We start from the raw sequence: 12,711 nt of genomic DNA, 5'->3' as shown, positions 1-12,711 counted from the left end.
AGGAGGGAGAAGAGCAGCAAACAATAAAAAACAACTGACAAAAGCACAAATACAGTGGGAAATTGTTATGTTTTATAAGGTTTGGGTGGACCCTTGAACACTGGCAGCTGACTACGCCCACAGGGGGAAGTCCCGTGAGAGGCCACAGGTCAGGCTCAGCTCCGGCCACACAAACACAGATTATATCTTTATTTAGACAGTTTGTGAAGCCACCAGAGGTGGCGGTAGTGAGTAGAAGATGGAGCCTGGCTGAGCTAGGATTCCTCAGGGCGCTGGAACAGCGGTTCCTCCGGAAGCAGTGCTGTAGGAAGAAGAACTGAGAAAATGAGTACAATAAGATATTCACAGAGGCCCCAGTATGGAGAAGCCCCGAGATAGGGAGAGCTGGCCCTCGAGGAGCGAGTACCAGATCCCTGGACACAGAGACTCGTTGGCAAAGTACTCACGCAGCAGTTCCACGTAGGAGATGGCGCTGGAACGGAGGCAGGCCCTCGAGGAGCGAGTACCAGATCCCTGGGCACAGAGACTCGTTGGCAAAGTACTCACGCAGCAGTTCCACGTAGGAGATGGCGCTGGAATGGAGGCAGGCCCTCGAGGAGCGAGTACCAGATCCCTGGGCACAGAGACTCATTGGCAAAGTACTCACGCAGCAGTTCCACATAGGAGATGGCGCTGGAAAGGAGGCAGGCCCTCGAGGAGCGAGTACCAGATCCGTGGGCACAGAGACTCGTTGGCAAAGTACTCACGCAGCAGTTCCACGTAGGAGATGGCGCTGGAACGGAGGCAGGCCCTCGAGGAGCGAGTACCTGGTTCCAGGGAAACAGCTCTGAGGAGTAGATGGTAGTAGTACTCACTGATGGTGTCTGTAGTGAATTCTTCCAAGTAGAAGAGGAGATGGACACAGGCATGGAGTCAGGGAACATGGGCCCTCGAGGAGCGAGTGCCAGTTCCTGATAGGGACCTGAAAGAAGCAGAGCGGCCCCCGAGGAGCGGGTACCCCGTTAGCAGAAAAGAGTCCAATAGACGTGGGAGGCAGAGTAGCTGGGTATGGAGAGCGAATCCCATCCGTAGGAAATCCCTTGCTAACTCAATGGCTAGCAATAAACAACAGGCTTAAATATCCGGGCAGCGTGACGTCATCACAGGGGGACGCCCCTGAGGTTCGAGCCATAGAGGAAATAAGAATGAGGGTTGCGTGCGCTCTAAGGTACCTGAGGAGCATGGCGGGAGGCAGCGCCCAAGCCGGTCTGGGAACGCCGGAGAGGACAGCGGGCAGACGTCCACAAGGAACAGGAGGAGTCGCAGAAAAAGAAAGGTAGGCGGAGTGAAGCCGTCGGGCAGCCACATTTGCAACAGAAATACAAAGGGTCCACATTCAGCATTTGTCTAAGTTTGGCATTTAGCTGGACATATGTCAATATTTAAAAATCTCACTAACAGCCGGATAACTTGTGCACTAAAAACTTCGGTTACGTCAGGGGCATTCCAGGATTCAGCACCAGATAGCCAGATAACACAAATTCGGGCTAAGGTGGCTGGATCATTGTAGGACAGCCAAAGAGCAGACCTAAATTAGCCAACTTTTCCAGCTAACTTTGATAGCTGGGCATATTCAGTGGTGCACCGGTGCTGCTGACTATCCTGGCTGGAGAAGTTATTCATGTAACGTTTCTAGCCAGCCAGTGGCTGAATATGGACCTCAAAGAGTTACTGCAGCAATTACACAGTTATCAAAACCTGATATAGGAATGGCTAAGGAGAGATGAGCTTAAGGCTAAAGGTATGAGATTGATAACTGCAGCATAGGACAATGAGCTATAGACAAGATGTTCACAGCCAGCATAGAAAAATGGTAAAGCAGACGCATGCAGATTCTGTAAAACAGAAGTGAAAACGATTAAACATATTATCCCTGAGTGTGATAGGCTGATGCTAGTAAGCCTGCATACAGAGAGGCTCATCACTCTACCAGAAAAACACTGGGATTACGACCCTGAGGGAACTGTAGAAAATGAAGACGTTGTGATCATCTGAGGTATTCCCATTCCATCTGATAAAAAATTTAGTAACCGTGAAAAACATAACAAATATTGCTATTAGAAATATCACTACCCAGTGAATATTTTCTACAATGTATGGAGAGACAGACCAAACAATGCACTTGGATACCAAGAAAATGTGACAGAAAGATAGAAAAATAGTTCCAATTGCATTGAACGCCACCAACCTGATTAAAAAGACCTTCTAGGCAGACCTTGATGTGTTGCCTGTACATATTACATCCTGTGAACTCCAGAAGGAGGCTCTCTGACAAAATGAGAGAACTAAGAGCACTAGCAAAACATTTGAGAGCTTGAGATGAAATCTAGCTTGCCCTGGCTTATGAGTGAGCTTCATTCCTGTTATGCTTTGTGCAAAACTAACCCATTTGAAGATGCCCTCTGCTGTGAAATAGGTGGCAGCTAAGTTGTCTTGTGTGTGAGTTGCTGTGAATGAAGGCAGGTGGGAAACATTTGATCAGGCTTTGATAATCAATCAGGAGAAATAGGTTTCCTGCCTGACCCCGAAACTGCTTGCATTGAAAGCTCAGGACAAGCAGCAGCTGTGGCCCATCGAGCCCATCCTCCGCCAGGCTGGTACCTGCAGAAAGCTACTAGTGAAAGAGAGGTGGTAGGAAAAGATGTGCGGGGAGAGTGGCAAGGCAAAGAGGAGGGAGAGAAAATCATCTCCCATTATCAACCAATTCCAGGTCAGTGCAAGGATCCTGCCTTGTAGATCAGCATTTTTTCAGTTCATCTCTGTTTCACAGAACAGGAATCCAGGAGCGCTTATACCAGCACTGTTTGTCTTGGTGGGGCTCGGTCACTACCTGTGTATGGGTTATGGTCCTGATTTTTTCCAGACTATACAGATTTTTGTGGGAGTGTATAGAAAAAATGAGGGAGGGTTAAAATGTTTAAAAATGTCCTGATTTTATCCATCCAGCTGTAGGTGAGCATCTAATCCTCTCCTGTAATTATACAATACAGTGTGCTTCGGTCGCTACTCTATATTCAGTATGCATTGAATACATTTATTTTGTGTCACTTGCATGATTTAAGTAGAGGCATAATGCATTTTGCAAAATGGTGGTATGGCCCCTGAGCTGAGTTTGAGAACTAGCGGTCATGAAATGAGGTTCCAAAGAGGTAGATTCAGGAGGAGCATGAGAAATACTTCTTCCCAGAAAGGGTGGTGGGATGCATGGAGGTGATAGGGGTAAACACAATAATAATTCAGGAAAGCATGGGGCAAGGATCAAGCAACTCTGGGGAAAGTCAGAGATCACTGAAGTCTGTGATGCTGGAGCAGAAGTAAAAGGGGAAGATTAGATGAGTCCTCTTATGCTGTTATATTCTATGGAGGTAATTTTTGAAGTGTTATGTACATAAAAATTAGCATATATACACACAAATAGCTTATATTTGTGTAATTGCTATTTTAGAAACATAAAAAATTTCATGCACACAGATAAATGTGCATTCTGGGGCGTTCCAGGGCAGGTTGTGCGCCTGTGTTACTTTTTAAAAGAGACTTAAGTGTGTACATTTGGCAACTCATGTAGTTTTACACCTTCTAAGTTTCTTGTGAAATTGAGATCAAATGTATTTATTGCGTTCTATTGGCTGGGTGGGAGGTCTGCTTGAACTGAGGGGAGTTCAGACAAATGAACGAGGAGGGTCTCGATGACCTGAAAGAATGGGTGACCTAGTGGAGAAATCTAAAAATGGGTAATTTAAATCATGCATGTTTTAAAATATACCAACTAAGTCCTACTTTATTTTCATGTGTAAAGTAAACACATATTTTCAAAATAGGTGCTAAATGTTTGTGTGTTCAATGCATTGCATATAAGCATATACACACATATGTTGTGGTGTAGACATACATGTATTTTATAATATACACTTGTTATTAAATGCTGTCATTCATCTCCATGCAGCCATATATGCATGTATATGTGGCTGGGCTGAGTTGTTTGAAAGTTACCCTCAATGTTTTTATATAGGTAGAGCATGGCAATAAAAGTTGCAGGTGCAAACATCTCTCCATAAACAATATTAAACAACATCTCCAAATGTTTGGAAATTTGATGGTTGAGAGTTGGCAATTCTAGACTGGGCACGGTGATACCATCAGTACTTCTCACTGGTACAGTAGGATGCTAAGGGGCCTATGCATTAAAATTCCTGGTAAAATGTATTTTGCTGAAGTAGCTCTTAATGGGTGATGCATAACATTTTTTAGCGTGTCCATGCATTAATGAAATTCAAAAGAAGAGCAAATGACTACCTGCATGGTTAAATGGTGAGGCGAAAGAAGCAGTTAAAACCAAAAGAACATCTTTCAGAAAATAGGAAAGTGCTTAAGCCCTTAGTATTACAAAGGCAAGTCAGGAGAGAATTTGAAAAAGAAGCGTGCCATAGAGGCAAAAACTATTAAAAGTTTTTCAAGTTCATTCAAAGCAAGAAGCCTGTCAGGAGTCAGCTGGACTGCTGATGAGTAAAGGGTAAAAAGCGCGCTCAGAGATGACTAAATTAAGTTTAATCAGGGGCCTTCTGTGCAATACAGACACAGAATATTTGGTATGTTGGAGTGGCAGGGGAAGCTCCAGAGGCAGAAAGACACAAGTGTGGGTGAAAGCAGTATGTCCTCCTAGAAGGGACCTGTGCAATCTTCCATGTGTGAAGGAGATAGAGATATACTCCCCGCTGCTAGGCCAGGATGAAAAGACAGACTATGACATGCTGATAAAACTGGCAATATAAGAATAATGGGAGATTTCTATTATTACAATATTGATTGGGTAAATGTCTCTTACGGACATGCTAGTGAGGTAAAGTCCCTGGATGCCACTAATGATTGCTTCATGGAGTCCTGAAACCAATAAGAGGGGGGACCTGTTTCATATCTAGTTCTGAGCGGAATACAAGCCCTGATACAAGGGGTAAAGTGATCGTCTCAGTGCCTGGTGACACTCAAACATGCAAACAGAATGTTGAGAATGTATCGGAAAGGAATGGAGATGATGATCATATTGCTGAGTAATTGCACGTGGAGCACTATCTGCAATTTCAAATCAGATATAGTGCAACTAGAAAAAGTAGAGAAAGACAACCAAAATAATAAAGGGGATGAAACAGTTCCCCTAGGAGGAAAGTCTAAAGAGTTTAGGGTTCTTCAGCTTGAAGATGAGACGGCTGAGGGGGGGATATGATAGAGGTGTAAATATCATGAGTGAAGTGGAACTGATAAAGGACACTCCATGAAGTTACTAAGTAGCACGTTTCAAACAAATTGGATGAAATATTTTTCACTCAGTGCACAATTAAGCTTTAGAATTCATTGCTGGAAGATGTCATCAAAGCACTTAGTCTAGTTGAGTTTAAAAAAAGGTTTGGGCAAAATACTGGAGGAAAGGTCCATAAACCATTATCCAACCAGGTAGACTTGGGAGCCACTGCTTATCCCTGGGCATGTGCAGCATGGAATCCATCTACTATTTGGGAACCTGCTGATCGTGACTGGGATTGGCACTGTTGGTAACAGGATACTGGGCTTTATTGAGCCTTGCTCTGACCCAGTATTTATTTATTTATTTATTTATTTATTTAGTTAAATGATTTCTATTCTGCTAATCCAAAAATCTTATATTTTGACAGTTCTTATAGTCGTATGTTCTTGTAATACAATCAAACTTGGCATAATCACTGGCAGAAGACTATCAGATAAATCTACAGCATAATATTTAACTTTAAAAAAGAAGACTACAAAAAAGTGAGGAAATTAGAAAAAAAAACTAAAAGGGAGTGGTTGTGAGGATTAAAAGCTTGTTGAAAACTACATCTTGGGAGCCCAGGTAAAATATTTTCCATACCTTAAAAAAAAAGTCCAAGAAAAAGCAGGTGACTGTCAGCACTCAGCATGATTAAATGGGGACATGAATGAGGCTATCAAATCGAAAAAGTCATCTCTCAAAATGGAAGACATGAGAGAGAACATAAGGGACTGTAAAACTTAATCAGAGGCAAAATCAAATAATAAACTTTTCAAGCACAGCAGAAGCAGTAAAGCTGTGAAGGAGACAGCAGGGTCACTAAATGATCAGGGGATGAAAGGGATACGCACGGAGTGCAGGACCATAGCACAACAGCTAAGAGGTCCTTATTCAGTAAGCCTGGGGGTGAGAAATTTTATCCTGGATAATTTTAAATTATTTAAATATTCAGTGGAATTTATCCAGACAAAGTGAAAGTTATGGAGATAAAGTTATAGGGATACTTTTAGGACAGCCCTCCAGCCTGATCAGACTTATCTGGATAACTTTTTCTGGCTAGTTCTGAATATCAGGTAAAAGTTATGACCCCATCCCTGGAGCTCCCAGTCACTTCCTCGTTTTTTATGCGGCTTAATTTTGTGTGAGTAATGTTTTCAACAAAAAAAAGAGAGCCTCAAAAAGTCTCAGAAAACGATAAGAAAACTAAAAAAATGAGAACTAAATACGATTATAAAAGGTTTACAATCCACCATGACAAATTTCGAGAGAGGAATTTAAAAAACATTAAAAAAAAAAAAGGTGCCAGCAAGCCAGTTTGCTCAGCAAAGCACGGGCCACCCAGTCTCATCAATCGTTCACCTTAAACGTATTGTGTATCAAATTACAAAAGGAGAAGTTTTTAAAAAAAATATTTTTGTAAGCAGCCGTGCGCAAGTTATAAAATCAGGGGTTGGCGTGCGCAAGGTGCACAATTGTGCACCTTGCGCACGCCGAGCCGCGCTGCCTTCCCCCATTCCCTTTCCCCTAACCTGACTTTTCCACCCCTTCCCCTAACCTTCCCCTCCCCCAGCCCTACTCTAACCCCAAAATGTTTATCTTACCTTTTGCGCAGGCCCCGTCCCCTCCCTGCCCCTTTCTGCAGGCCCCGGGACATACCCACGTCCCGGAGCTTTACGCGTGTCGCCGGGTCTTTTTAAAATAGGCCCAGGGCGCGTAACCCTTTTAAAATCCTGCCCTATGATTGGAGAGGAGTCAACAAGGCCTGTGAAGAGCAGCGCACCATCCCTGCTGTGACGCATAGAGGTGGATCTCTGCTATTTTGGGGGTGTGAGCTACAGCGGCACTGGGAATTTAGTCAAAATTGATGGCAGGATAAATGCAGCCTCTTATCAGAAAATATTAGAGGAGAATCCGCATTCATCAGCCAGGAAGCTGCGCATGGGGCGCACTTCCACTTTCCAACATGACAATGATCTGAAACATAAGGCCAAGCCTACCCTTCAGTGGCGGGCGGCAGCAGGAGAAAGTGAAGGTTCTGGAGTGGCCGTCACAGTCTCCGGACCTCAGTATCATGGAGCCACTTTGGGCAGAGCTCAAACATGCAGCTCATGCTAGACAAGCAAAAGATCTACAGGATCTGCAGGCTTTATTGCAAGAGGAATGGGCAGCTTTACCACATGAGAAAACAAAGGACCTCATTCACAGCTATCACAAAAGACTCAAAAAAGGGGGCAATGCACAATATTAAGAACTAAGGTGCAAACTTTTGAACAGGACCGTTTTATTATTTCTCTTATTGCTGTGGTTTGTTTAATGATTGTGCTATTCAGTGAATTTTGCCCAGGTGTATGTAAACTTACGTACATCCTGGAAGAGAGGTATTATATCTTCAGATACCTGAAAGATTTCAATGGTGCACGATCTTTGAACCTTTTCCTTTGGAAAGGGAACTGTAGAACTAGGAGTCAGGAAATGGAAGTCCAAGGGGACAACTGAGAACCAACATCAGGAAATATTTTTTCATGGACAGGGTGGTGGATGCCTGGAATGCCCTTCCGGAAGAGGAGGTGAAGACAAAAACAGTAAAGAAATTCAAAAGGTCATGGGATGAACACTGTGGATCCTTAAAGATTAGAGGTTGGAAATGAAGAAAAGGGTGCATGGGGGTAACCTGCATGGAGCGGCAGTTACTGCCCTCAACAGAAACATGGGAGTAACCTGCACGGAGCGGCAGTTACTGCCCTTAACAGAAACATGGGAGTAACCTGCACGGAGCGGCAGTTACTGCCCTTAACAGAAACATGGGAGTAACCTGCACGGAGCGGCAGTTACTACCCGTAACAGAAACATGGGGGTAACCTGCACGGAGCGGCAGTTACTGCCCGTAACAGAAACATGGGGGTAACCTGCACGGAGCGGCAGTTACTACCCGTAACAGAAACATGGGGGTAACCTGCACGGAGCGGCAGTTACTGCCCTCAACAGAAACATGGGGGTAACCTGCATGGTGCGGCAGTTACTACCCTCAACAGAAACATGGGGGTAACCTGCATGGAGCGGCAGTTACTGCCCTTAACAGAAACATGGGGGTAACCTGCACGGAGCGGCAGTTACTGCCCTTAACAGAAACATGGGGGTAACCTGCACGGAGCGGCAGTTACTACCCGTAACAGAAGGCACGGGGATTACTTCCCTCAACCAATTAGCCTTGATTCTTGTGATGCAACCGCAAATTGCTCTCTGCTTTCTTGGCAGAGGAAAAAAGGGGAATTGGATTCAGATGACCGGGATACTGATGTGCAGCCATTAGAGATAAAGAACAAGACCCATTCTACAGCCAAGTCCAAAAAGCAAAGCACATTCAAGCAGATTCTCTGAATTATGAAGACTGCTCACCCTGTAAAAAAACATTGCTAGCAACAGTTTGATGGGTTTCACAGTTGCTAGGTTTGGTGTGTAAATATTGCTACCCTTAACATAAGGCTTGGGGTAAGCAGCTTGGAGCAATACTTGCTGGGAAGGCTGGATGGGCCATCTGATCTTATCCTGCTTTGTTCCCGAATTGTTCCTGAGTTGACTTGCAAGCTTTCTGACCTCAGCAAGGATTGAGCTTATGCTATATTCTTCTTTCCCTTTGACAGTCTTACTGCAGACGTTGGAGCTACCCTTGCGGGTTTGATCAGATATTCCTCTCCTTACCCATGCTAGAGGTTGCCCACAACCCAAAAAATCCTGACACAATATTTTTACATTAAAAGAAGCATCTGAGAAAAGAGTGCAAAGATTTATAGCCTCAGGTGCCTCCTTACTCTTGTCTGCTTTTTCCATCCTCTTCCTGCTCCAGGGTCTCTCTGGCCTCCTTCTCCTCACTATCCCTCTCTTCTCTTCTCTTCTCCTTCCCACTTTTTCTCTTTTCTTGTCTGTCTCTCACCCCCTTCCTGCCTGCTCCATGTGCTCTATTCCACTTCTTTACCAGCAGCTCCTGCATCCTGAAATTAGCAATTTTTCCTCTTAGCATGTGAGCTAAAAATGTTAACACTGGTCTGCAGCAGGTGTTCAATTTTCAGTCTTAGCGAGTGATTTCTAAACAAAGGCTGGAGGAGAGCTTATCATACTCTTTAGAATAGGCCAGGAAGTCCTAATTTGACTCAAATGTTCTTCTATTTACATGCATATATGCACTAAAATCTTCTAGAACTGGTTAAGCATGCAGACTAGTTAACTATTCCAAGTGCTTGCTAAGATTTAGTGCATAGGTCCCTACAGGCACTAAACATACAATTAGAGGGTAATTTTGTAACAGCTCGCATGAGAAAGTCAAGAAAAACATGCATAAGTTACACTGGTTTGAAAATATCCCTCCAAAACCACCTTCGCCCAATTGCACCTACTAAAAGAAAGACAGAAATGTTTTGGGGAAATTTTACATGCAGAGGTCAGAAATCCAAGGTTATGCCTGTAAATCCACACTTCTCCCTATCTCCACTCCTGGGAGCACCTCTGCTCAGTCAGGGTAAAACTCACATCATAGGCAGGCAATTTTATAATAAGCACTCTCTTTTTCTGTGTAAATGCTCTTTAAAAGGGCCTGCCCTGTACATGCGAAACTTCAGCACAGAGGCCCATATGGGCAATAAATATTCAGTGAAGGAAAAACTTCTGATAATTATATAAGGTGGTACATTCCTGATACATTTATCTCCCAAGCCCCACCCTTATTACTGTACAGTGCAGAAACTCTCCTGATAATGATATGAGGTGGTACATTCCTGATACATTTATCTCCCAGTCCCCGCCCTTATTATTGTACTGTGCAGAAACTCTCCTGATAATGATATGAGGTGGTACATTCCTGATACATTTATCTCCCAAGCCCTACCCTTACTACCGTACAATGTACAAAACCTGATAATATGAGGTGGTACATTCCTGATACATTTATCTCCCAGTCCCCGCCCTTATTACTGTACAGTGCAGAAACTCTCCTGATAATGATATGAGGTGGTACATTCCTGATACATTTATCTCCCAAGCCCCACCCTTACTACCGTACAATGTACAAAACCTGATAATATGAGGTGGTACATTCCTGATACATTTATCTCCCAGTCCCCGCCCTTATTACTGTACAGTGCAGAAACTCTCCTGATAATGATATGAGGTGGTACATTCCTGATACATTTATCTCCCAGTCCCCGCCCTTATTACTGTACAGTGCAGAAAACTCTCCTGATAATGATATGAGGTGGTACATTCCTGATACATTTATCTCCCAAGCCCCACCCTTATTACTGTACTGTGCAGAAACTCTCCTGATAATTATATAAGGTGCTACATTCCTGATACATTTATCTCCCAAGCCCCACCCTTATTACTGTACAGTGCAGAAACTCTCCTGATAATGATATGAGGTGGTACATTCCTGATACATTTATCTCCAGTCCCCACCCTTATTATTGTACAATGCAGAAACTCTCCTGATAATGAGGTGGTACATTCCTGATACATTTATCTCCCAAGCCCCACCCTTATTACTGTATAATGCAGATTCTCTCCTGATAATGATGAGGTGGTACATTCCTGATACATTTATCTCCCAGTCCCCGCCCTTATTACTGTACAGTGCAGAAACTCTCCTGATAATGATATGAGGTGGTACATTCCTGATACATTTATCTCCCAAGCCCCACCCTTATTACTGTACTGTGCAGAAACTCTCCTGATAATTATATAAGGTGCTACATTCCTGATACATTTATCTCCCAAGCCCCACCCTTATTACTGTACTGTGCAGAAACTCTCCTGATAATGATATGAGGTGGTACATTTCTGATACATTTATCTCCAGTCCCCACCCTTATTATTGTACAATGCAGAAACTCTCCTGATAATAAGGTGGTACATTCCTGATACATTTATCTCCCAAGCCCCACCCTTATTACTGTATAATGCAGATTCTCTCCTGATAATGATGAGGTGGTACATTCCTGATACATTTATCTCCCAGTCCCCACCCTTATTACTGTACAGTGCAGAAACTCTCCTGATAATGATATGAGGTGGTACATTCCTGATACATTTATCTCCCAGGCCCCACCCTTATTACTGTACAGTGCAGAAACTCTCCTGATAATGAGGTGGTACATTCCTGATACATTCACATTCACTCTCACATTATGGTACATTGCAGAATGTTAGCTAGGAGATATTTTGCTAGAATCAGCAAATTCTTTTGCCCTTGTACACTGTTTATGCTTATATTTAATCCTATATATCTATAATAGAAACACTAATTATTATGACAGACTGGTATTTTGCAATTTACAATATTTAGTAAAGAGATGAAAAGGAACATTGTATGTCCTGGTGTGCGGGGTCTATTCTGTGACATGCTACAAGATCACAGGGAAGAGATACAAGATTGTGTGACCCTCTTCCAGAGCCTTCACTTCCCTAATGATTTCTCTAGCCCTTTAAGATAATCAGCACCTAGAATTTCATGCTTTTCTTATATTAACGGTAGATGAGAAAAACATTGCTACAAACATACTTGAAAGTAGGTTCCATCTGATTTAAAAACTAAATCCTTCAAGTAATGTCCTACTGATAGAGCATGTTAGGCACTCCACCTGCAGCCACCGTCATGCACATGCCCTATGGTCACTCATCATTCATGGAAGATGGCAAGGCATACTGGTTATCTGGCCACACTCATTGCTGTCTTTTACCTGCATGTTACATGTTCATGGAACTCATTAGCCATGATTGATTTTTTGATCTATCAGCCTTAAGCCACTGTATTGTTTGTTATTGTCTGATGTTTTAAACAATTATGCATGTTATATTTGTAACCCACTATGAGTGATGGCTATGTGTAAGATATATATTTTTAAATAAATAGAATAATAATGTTTACTCCATGGATATTTCCTGTTCATACACCAATGTTCCAAGAAACTTTTCTGCAGTAGTGCAGTCTGTCACATGGGCACTAGGTGCCTGCAGAGCACACTGACAAACATGTCTGCTAAAGTTAACATTCATTAGTTTTTATATATTATGTAATATCTGGAATGCACATGAATACAGCACTTTACCCACAGACATGGCCATCAGAAAATTGTGCAAACAGACATGCGTGTAAACATAACTGTAGACAATCACACTGTACGGAAAGCATTCCAAGGAGTGAACTTTGGCTGGGTTTGCACCTTATCGCATAAATTCTCTCGGAAAAACTACATGCACCAAATAGCAACTGTAATTGTGTGTGTGTAGTTTTGCCAGGATAAATTTCAAGTATGCTCATAGGTAAATTCCTGCCTGCCTATACAGAGCAGCAGTTTCTACTACTCTAAAAAAAAAACCTTGCTGAGCAGACTGGATGGACCATC

This window comes from Rhinatrema bivittatum, chromosome 13, assembly GCF_901001135.1.
Source record: "Rhinatrema bivittatum chromosome 13, aRhiBiv1.1, whole genome shotgun sequence".
NCBI lineage: Eukaryota > Metazoa > Chordata > Amphibia > Gymnophiona > Rhinatrematidae > Rhinatrema > Rhinatrema bivittatum.
The sequence above is the reverse complement of the archived record's forward strand: the minus strand, read 5'-3'. Positions refer to the sequence as shown.